We start from the raw sequence: 10163 nt of genomic DNA, 5'->3' as shown, positions 1-10163 counted from the left end.
ATCGCCACTAGAGGAGGGGTGAGGCTCAGAGGTAAAGCGACTTAACATTTAAAGGGGTCATGCCCCTTTTTTTTTTGAAGGATATGGTTCAAAGGTTTCTTTATTATCAGGTGTACCAAGGTACAGTGAAATATTAAATGAATCAATTCAATAATGTTTTAATTCAATGATAATTTAATTCAATGATGCATGTTGATCAGCAAGACTATCTCCATACACAAGCACAATCCCCCGGTAAGTACAGAATATATACAACAGCCCACTGAGTCCATCTGCAAGAGGGTTGCACAGCACGGTAGAGTTGCTGCCTCACAGCACCAGAGACCCGGGTTCCATCCTGACTACGGGTGCTGTCTGTACGGAGTTTGTGCGTTCTCCCTGTGATTGCATGGGTTTCCTCCCACACTCCAGAGATTGGCAGATTTGTATTGTAAATTGACAATTGTAGTGTGTAGGATTATGCTAGTGTACGGGGATTGCTGGTCGGCATGGACCTATTTCTGTGTTGTATCTCCAAACTAAAGGTGCCGTTTTGTCTGATTTATCTGATTCTTTCCAAAGGAAGAAGCTCCCACCTTATGTGAAATGAAATGAAATGATTCAATTTATTGTCATTGTCAGTGTACAGTACAGAGACAACGAAATGCATTAAAAAATGTATGATTGCCACTGAAGATGTAGAGTTAGTGCTTCAATATGTGATATTAAAATCCCAGCCAGTCAATAGGGTGATTTCACCAAATGTCAAATGAGCGTAGATCCCCCCTCACGTGACCGAAAATTTTAACTGGAGGACATATCTCAGTTCGGTGCATGTTAGTGAATGGGGAAACACGCACTTTCCCACCCGTTAAAAACATGGAAAACGGCCGATTTTTGAGCTGAAATTTTCTGTGCTAGTCGGGGTGACCGTGAAGCACAGCAACCCAAATTTTCAGGCAAAAAAAAAGATAGAAAGTAAGGTCATTACAAGAGGGAACTGAAGGTAAAAAACAGTGGAAGTGAACAGCAAACATTTGCCGTAGAGATTTAAAGATCCAAAATATCGGGAATTATCGCGTTTGCTCGCTGAATTTCATCAAAAGTAAGGAATTATTAACTTACTTTTGATGAAATTCAGCGAGCAAACGCGATAATTACCGATATTTTGGATCTTTAAATCTCCACGGCAAATGTTTGCTGTTCACTTCCGCTGTTTTCTACCTTCAGTTCCCTCTTGGAATTACCTTACTTTCTATCTTTTTATTTGCCTGAAAATTTGGGTTGCTGTGCTTCACGGTCACCCCGACTAGCACAGAAAATTTCAGCTCAAAAATCGGCCGTTTTCCATGTTTTTAACGGGTGGGAAAGTGCGTGTTTCCCCATTCACTAACATGTACCGAACTGAGATATGTCCTCCAGTTAAAATTTTTGGTCACGTGAGGGGGGATCTACGCTCATTTGACCTTTGGTGAAATCACCCTATAGACAATAGACAATAGGTGCAGGAGTAGGCCATTTGGCCCTTCGAGCCAGCACCGCCATTCAATGTGATCATGGTTGATCATCCCCAATCAGCACCCCGTTCCTGCCTTCTCCCCATATCCCCTGACTCCGCTATTTTTAAGAGCCCTACCTAGCTCTCTCTTGAAAGTATCCAGGGAACCTGCCTCCACCACCCTCTGAGGCAGAGAATTCCACACTCACAACTCTCTGTGAGAAAAAGTGTTACCTCGTCTCCGTTCTAAATGGCTTACTCCTTATTCTTAAACTGTGGCCCCTAGTTCTGGACTTCCCCAACATCGGGAACATGTTTCCTGCCTCTAGCGTGTCCAAACCCTTAACAATCTTATATGTTTCATGCATTGAGAGTCATAGTCAGTCAAACAGCATGGAAACAGGCCCAACTTGACCAATAAGCCCCATCTACACTAGTCATACCTACCTACATTTAAACCTGCCCTATTTCTCCAAACCTACCCTATCCATGTTCTTGTCTAAATGTTTCTTAAACATTGTGATAGGATCTACCTCTTACAGCAGCTCATTCCATACACCCGCCACACTTCGTGTAAATAAAAGTTGTTGCTCAGGTTCCTATTAAATCTATCCCCTCTCACCTTAAACCTATGTCCTCTGGTTCTCGATTCCCCTTCTCGGTTCTGGGGAAAAGACGATACATTTACCTGATCTATCAATTGCAGAATTGGCAAATTAAAATAGAAAACGCTGAAAACACTTAGCAGACAGCACAGGATCCATGAACACTAACTACCCAGTTACTCATCCCACCATCAAAAAGATCTATAAGAGCCAGCATCAACAAGGACCCACATCACCCTCTCACTTCAGTCCTGCCATCGTGAAGAAGGTATAAGAATCAGTAAACATGACCTGCAGTTCAGGAACAGCTGCTATCCTGCAAACAGGTTAATTGGACTTAATTTAATGTAATTAAGCCAAGTTTGTAGGTTGTTTGGCCCCTGTAATTTGCCCCAAGTGTGTAGGGAGTGGATTTGAAAGTGCAATAACATAGAACTCTTATCAACAGGTGATCGATGGTTGACATAGACTCAGTGGGCCGAAGGGCCTGGTTCCATGCCATTTCTCTAAACTAAACCATCAGGGTATTTAAAACTACAAATACCAACTAAACTTTGAACTATGAACTAAATTGGTTGCACTTGAGACATCCGACTTTTGTATTGTTTTGCACAAATATTCAATTTTCTATTTATTTAGCTTATTTTTTAATTTGATTTATTATGTTATCGATTGAGTACCGTGTTTGCAGACCTGCTGTGCTGCTGCAAGTAAGAATTTAATCATTCTGTTGTGGCTAAATTTGACAATTAAGCACCCTTGACACTCGAGATATGGATTTAGTGTTTTGCAATAAACCAGATTTGATAAGGGAACTCGAGGTAAAGGAGCCATTAGGAGGTAGTGACCATAATATGATAAGTTTAATCTACAATTTAAGAGGGAGAAGGGTGAATCGGAAGTTGTCAGTATCACAGTTGAACAAAGGGGACTGTGGAGTCATGAGGGAGGAGCTGGCCAAAGTTGACTGGAAAGATACCCTAGCAGGGATGATAGTGGAGCAACAATGGCAGGTATATATCGGAACAATATAGAATCAGTTCATTCCAAAGAGGAAGAAAGATTCCAAGGGGAGTAAGGGGTGACCGTGGCTGACAAGGAAAGTCAGGGACAGTATAAAAATAAAAGAGAAGAAGTACAATATAGCAAAGATGAGCGGGAAACCAGAGCAATGGGCAACTTTTAAAGAGCAACAGAAGATAACTAAATAGGCAATACGTGGAGCAAAGATGAGGTACGAAGGTAAGCTAGCCAAGAATATAAAGGAGGATAGTAAAAGCTTCTTTAGGTATGTGAAGAGGAAAACATTAGTTAATGAAAGTAAGCATGCAGGTACAGCAGGCAGTGAAGAAAGCAAATGGCATGTTGGCCTTCATAACAAGAGGAGTTGAGTATAGGAGCAAAGAGGTTCTTCTGCAGTTGTACAGGGCCCTAGTGAGACCACACCTGGAGTATTGTGTGCAGTTTTGGTCTCCCAATTTGAGGAGGGACATTCTTGCTATTGAGGGAGTGCAGCATACGTTCACCAGGTTAGGTACAAGATACGATACATTTATTTGTCACATGTACTAATTGGTACAGTGAAATGTGTGGTCGCCATACAGCCATACGAATAATAAAGAGCACAGAACATGATAGTCTTTAACACAGACATTCCCACACAGCGGGATCAAAGTTTCCCACTGTGAGGGAAGGCTCCAAAATTCAGTCATCCTCCTCTGTTGTTCACCCGTGGTCGGGGGGGGGGCTCCCGAACCCCTCGCAGTGGCCGTTATGGGCGGCCCGATGTTCAGGCCCTCTCGCCGGGATGTTGGAACTCCGACGTCGGAACAGGAGGACCACCTCAACGGCTTGGACATCCGAATCAGCCACTTCCTACCGGAGACCACGGCTAAATCCCAGGATGGCGGGACTGTCATATGTTGATAGAATGGAGCGGCTGGGCTTGTATACCCTGGAATTTAGAAAGATGAGAGAGGGGATCTTATTGAAACGTATAAGATTATCAAGGGTTTGGACACTCTAGAAGCACAAAACATGTTCCCGATGTTGGCGGAGTCCAGAACTAGGGGCCACAGTTTAAGAATAAGGGGTAGGCCATTTAGAACGGAGATGAGGAAAAGCTTTTTCACACAGATAGTTGTGAGTCTGTGGAATTCTCTGCCTCAGAGGGTGGTGGAAGCTGGCTCTCTGGATGCTTTCAAGACAGAGCTCTTAAAGATAGCGGAGTCAAGGGATATGGGGAGAAGGCAGGAACGGGGTACTGATTGTGGATGATCAGCCATGATCACATTGAATGGCGGGCTGGTACGAAGGGGCGAATGGCCTACTCCTGCACCTATTGTCTATTGAGAGAGAAACAAGGTGGCATTTCAACTTCCATCAGTTTTTCGACCTGAAACATTAACAACAGTTCAATTGTTTCTTTATTATCACATGTACCAAGTTGGAGTGAAATACATTTTCTGAATACAGATCAGCAAGACTATCACCGTATATAAGCACCATCTCTCGGTCAGTACAGTATGTACGGAACAGCCCACTGGGTCCCTACACAAGATTGGTCATTTTGCAGTCCAGGCTGAAGTTGGCCACAGAGACCCGTTGTAGCCGTTGCCGCCATTCTGGTCGTCGTGTCCCTCCTTGCATGGCCCTCTTCAGCCCTTGTTCTCCGGGGGGGGGTCACCTCCCACGGCCGACCTTGAGGGCGGAAGATAACACCCCCCGGTTCATCACCCCTCTTGTCCAGCATCCACCGCCTACCGCCGTCTCGCTCCATCCTCCTCTCCGCTGCTTCCCTTTCCAGTCGGGTTCCCGGTTACATGGCAAGCGAGCCCGGCCTGCCGATGGGATACGGCCACGGCTCGCCGGGAATCCTTTCACCACGCTCCACTCGCCGGGACTCTCTCTCCATGGATGCTGCCTGAGTGTTTAGAAACATAGAAACATAGAAAATACGTGCAGCGCTGCCATTCAATATGATCATGGCTGATCATCCAAAATCAGTATCAGATTTGAGAATTAAGGAGCAAAAGTTTAGGGGTAACATGAAGGGGAACTTCTTTACTCAGAGAGTGGTAGCTGTGTGGAATGAGCTTCCAGTGGAAGTGGTGGAGGCAGGTTCGATTTTATCATTTTAAAATAAATTGGATAGGTATATGGATGGGAAAGGAATGGAGGGTTATGGTCTGAGTGCAGGTAGATGGGACTAGGTGAGAGTAAGTGTTCGGCACAGACTAGAAGGGCCGAGATGGTCTGTTTCCGTGCTGTAATTGTTATATGGTTATATAGTATCCCCTTTCTTCTTCCCCTTCATAACTCTTGATTCCGTTCGCCTAACTCTCTCTCTTTAAAACATCCAGTGAATTGGCCTCCACTGCCTTCTGTGGCAGAGAATTTCACCGATTCACAACTCTCTGGGTGAAAACGTTTTTCTTCATCTCAGGCCTAAATGGCCTTACCCCTTATTCTTAAACTGTGACCCCTGGTTCTGGACTCCCCCCCCCCCCCAACATCGGGAACGTTTTTCCTGCATCTAGCCTGTCCAATCCCTTCAGAATTTTATTTTTTTCTATAAGAATCCCTCCCATCCTTCTTAACTCCAGTCAATATAAGCCCAGTCAATCCATCCTTTCATCACATGTCAGTCCCGCCATCCTGGGAATTAACTTGGTGAACCTACGCTGCACTCCCTCAATAGCAATAACGTCCTTCCAGGATTTTTCTTTCCATTTCAAACTTCCAGCAATTGCAGTTTTATTCAATTTACCAAATGCTATTTTGAGAAATAATGGCTTCCGAGGTGATGGGGAAGTTGTTGAACTGATTTTGATAAAAGGACAGGTCCACTCAAGGAATATGGAACTGAAGACCAGATTCGAGAATCGTTGGCAGATTTCCTGAGCTGTTTTGTGCAAGTATTAATCTGCAGATAGAAGCAATTCACCAGATCAGTGACTAATTATGTGAGATTTAATCGTGCAAAGACAATTACGGGCATAAGAGCAGCTGCAATCATTCCCCATTGTACGTTTTGGAAATTCTAATTACCCTGAAAGTATGTGCTAAAGTAGTCCTGTGTGTTTCAAAAAACACTGACTAGGTATGTCTTTCACCCAGGATATTGGAATCAAAGACAAGAGGACACATGTTTAAGGTGTGAGGGACAAGATTTAATATGAACCCGAGGGGTAACCTTTTCACGCGGAGGGTGGAGGGTCCATGGAACCAGCTGTCAAAGGAGTGAGTTGAAGCAGATATTGTAATAGCATTTAAAGACACATGGACAGGTACATGGATGGGAAAGGTTTAGAGAGACATAAAGTGCTGGAGTAACTCAGCGGGTCTGGCAGCATCTCTGGGGAACATGGGCAGGTAACGTTTTGGATTAAAGGGATATGGGCCAAACGTGAGCAAATGAGACTGGCTTAAATGGGGCATCTTGGTCAGCACGGACAAGTTGGGCTGAAGGGCCTGTATTCGTGCTGTGTGATCTGTAACTCCATGTCATCCTATGTTTGTACCTATTCCAGTACATGCCACGTTATTCCAGCACATGACAACATTCTCCAGAGATGCTGCCTGACTCCAACAGTTTCTTTCTTTCTTTGTAAACCAACATCTGCAGTTGCTTGTATCTACCATAGACATACTATTATACTATATGGTTATTGCACATTCATGGTTATATTTAATATGTTAATGATCATTTATTGTAGCAAGTATTCTGTTTCTGATTCCATTCAAATGACTATTTGCAGTAAAAAACCCTGTCTTTTAATCATGTTCAATGTGTCTGTGAAAAATGAAAATGTTCAGCATTGTAAGAATGTCAAAGACAACGAAATGCATTTTTGACTCCCTTCAAATGACAAAGGGCGTCGCTGTGCCCGGCCTGCCGCCGTAAAACATTCCATTACAGGCTTGACTCTTGATTCTTATTACTGACATGTTAAATCCAAGCGGGATTTGACACATCAGACTACCGGTCGCTTAAAACTCTTTTGTGCTTCGGGTCTAAGACTACTTGCTTAAAAGATTTGGGGAAAAGATGGAATACCCCAAAATAATTTTTCTCAAGATGGTTTGTTGCGTTAAAAAGTGGTCCCAGTGGGGTTTTAATTCATTCTGAATTCTTTCAGCAACTAACTCTCCTTGAGTGCTTCCTGCAGATAAAATATCCGAGAATTTGTAAGAAAAAAAGGGAACATTTAAAGACTAGAAAGTAAAAACAAAGATGTTGATTTATACCAAAGATAGGTAGCTCAGCGGGTCAGGCAGCATCTCTGGAGAATATGGGTAGGTGATATTTTGAGTTGGGACCCTTCCTCATACTTCTTCAGTGAGGCATTACTTTACATAAGTAGATCACATCTAAGTAGATCAAGTACAAGTGTAAGGAGTCAAAGGAGCCGTTATTTAGCACAACATCTGCTGTCTTGGGGCAGTGTTGCGTGGGGCTATTGATCAGCACTTGTGGATAGGTATTAGGGCAGGTAATTGGTGAGAGGGGAGGGGAGCATATGTGGAATTTGTGGAATTTGTGGGACTAATTGGTAGATTTGATGGAATGGGATAGGAAATTGGTGGGAAAAGCAGCAGCAATTGATGGGAAAGGGTCGAGAATTCATAGGAAATGTAGGAATGGGGTCTGGAAATGGTGCGAGAGGGTCAGGAATAGTTGGGATGGATAGGGCAGAGAGAGAGAATTGGGGGGAATAGGATTGGGAATTGGATGAAATTAGATGGAAAGGGTAGTGAAACAAGGAACTGCAGAAGTTGGTTCACAAACAAAGACACAAAGTGCAGGAGTAACTCAGCGGGTCAGGCAGAATCTCCAGGGAACATGGATAGGCGACATTTCGGGTTGGGTCCCTTCTTTAGTCAGACCCCAACCTGGAAGGTCACCTATCCATGTTCTCCAGGGTTGCTGCCTGGCCTGCTGAGTTACTCCAGCACATAGTGTCTAATTTGCAGAAACTTATCCTCAATAGCGCTGCATGAACACCTTCAAGAGGGTTCAAGAAGGGGTCACTTCACTTTCTCATGAGAGGAATAGATAGGGTGAATGTACGTTCAGTAGGGGAATCAAGAACCCGAGGACATAGGTTTAAGATGAGGGAGGAAAGATTGGGTTGGGCCCAAGGGCCTGTTTCCGTGTTGTATGTGTAATGGCTAAATGGTTCTTTATTGTCACGTGTGCATTGCACAGTGAAATTCTTTTTGCATCGATCACACGTGGCCATTTTTCATCCGGCCACATTTCCACCGGGTCTCTCTGACTCTAAAAGGTAAACAATACCAGGGTTGACCTCTCACCTGCAAGGAGCTCATTTTAACGTTGTGAATTTTGTTGTTGGCCGCAATCCAGCTGAGATCTTCTCAGAAGCCACGGTACGCTCAGTACAGGGAGCGGGCACGGAGCGAGGAGGCTGTCCCTGGGACCTGGCTGACGTTCGAATGCCAGCGGTTGTAGTTACAGCGGTCGAAGTCCTTGGAGGACGGGCTGAGGTCGGAGTGCCAGTGGTCGGGTCGCGGTGGACAGGCTGCATCACTGAGAACACAGTGGGCCCCGGAGTGGGTGGGATGAAAAAGGGATGAGTACTTCTTGTAACTTTGTCTGCGCTATTATGGTGTCTCTTTTGTATGCAAAAACAAAGAATTTCACGGTACCTAGGTACATGTGGCAATAAAATAGCATCATCGTCATCTAAGCTTCAAGTTTACTGGGATGTATAGGGAGGTTTCACGGCAGTCGGGTCACGACCCATGACCCGTACTGTTGCTACGCTACTCCAAATGGAGTACACGCGATGAACTGCAGGTAGGCACTTACCATTGTTTCCAGCGTAGCGGGCCCGTTGAAACCCGCTGAAATTGTCCATTTTTGCGCTGTTAATAATTATGGAAATTGGGATAAGCGTGAGAGACATTTAGCCTACTACAGAATTCCAAACGTGAGGAGAAATGACTGTAGATAGAAACAAGAGCTGAAGGGACAACAGCAGCCAGAGTGCTTGGCGAATATTGGCCGTTTTGCTCACTGCATTTCATCAACTAAGGCATTATTTGTGTTTTTTCTTGATTCCTTTGGCATCTAAAAAGTTTCAGAAGTGATTAATCTGGCTGTAATTTTTTTAAATCGTTCATGGTTCTCGTGGGTTTTTACATGCAAAATGAAAACGCATCTGAAGAAAAATTTACAGCCAGATTTATCACTTCTGAGAATTTTTAGATGCCAAAGGAATCAAGAAAAAACACAAATAATGCCTTACTGTTGATGAAATGCAGTGAGCAAACGCGATAATTCCCAATATTTTCAATGTTTACCAAGCACTTTAGCTGCTGTAGTCCCTTCAGTTCTCGCTTCTCTATACTTTCATTTCGCTTCACGTTTGGAATTCTAAAGTTGGCTAAATGTCTCTCACACTTACCCCGACTACCACAATTTTTTTCAGCGCAAAAATTCAACATTTTGGCGGTTTTTAACAGGTAGGAAAGTACGTGTTGCATTAATAACATATACCGTAAGTGACGGATGTCTTCCAGTTGGATTTAGCGGCTCCGTGTGTCGAGCCCTATGACCCCGTGACCTTTCGTGCAACCCCCCTATAAGTCCCACGTGAAAGCAAATTGGGTAGGTGACCTTCTCACAAGGAATGGGATGACTTTTCCTTGGTCATCGGTGCTGGCTCTTATTATTTCTGTACCTTTTCATCTCTTGCGTTACCCTCTCACCTGACTCTCAGTCTGAAGAAGGGTCTCAATCCGTAACGTCACCTACTCCATTTTCACCAGAGATGTTTGCTGACCCGCTGAGTTACTCCAACATTTGGTATCTATCAAGACACACGACGCAGTGATAGAGTCGCTGCCTTACGGGCACCAGAAACCCGGGTTTGATCATGACCTCGGGTGCTGTCTGTACGGAGTTGGTACGTTCTCCCGGTGAGTGTGTGGGTTTTCTCCGGGTGCTCCGGTTTCCTCCCACACTCCAAAGACGTGCAGGTTTGCAGGTTAATTGGCTTTGGTAAAATTGTAAATTGTCCTTAGTGTGTGGGATAGCGCTAGTGTATCTTACA

Source organism: Leucoraja erinacea, chromosome 19, assembly GCF_028641065.1.
Source record: "Leucoraja erinacea ecotype New England chromosome 19, Leri_hhj_1, whole genome shotgun sequence".
NCBI classification, from domain to species: Eukaryota; Metazoa; Chordata; class Chondrichthyes; order Rajiformes; family Rajidae; genus Leucoraja; species Leucoraja erinaceus.
Note: the sequence above shows the minus strand (reverse complement) of the source record.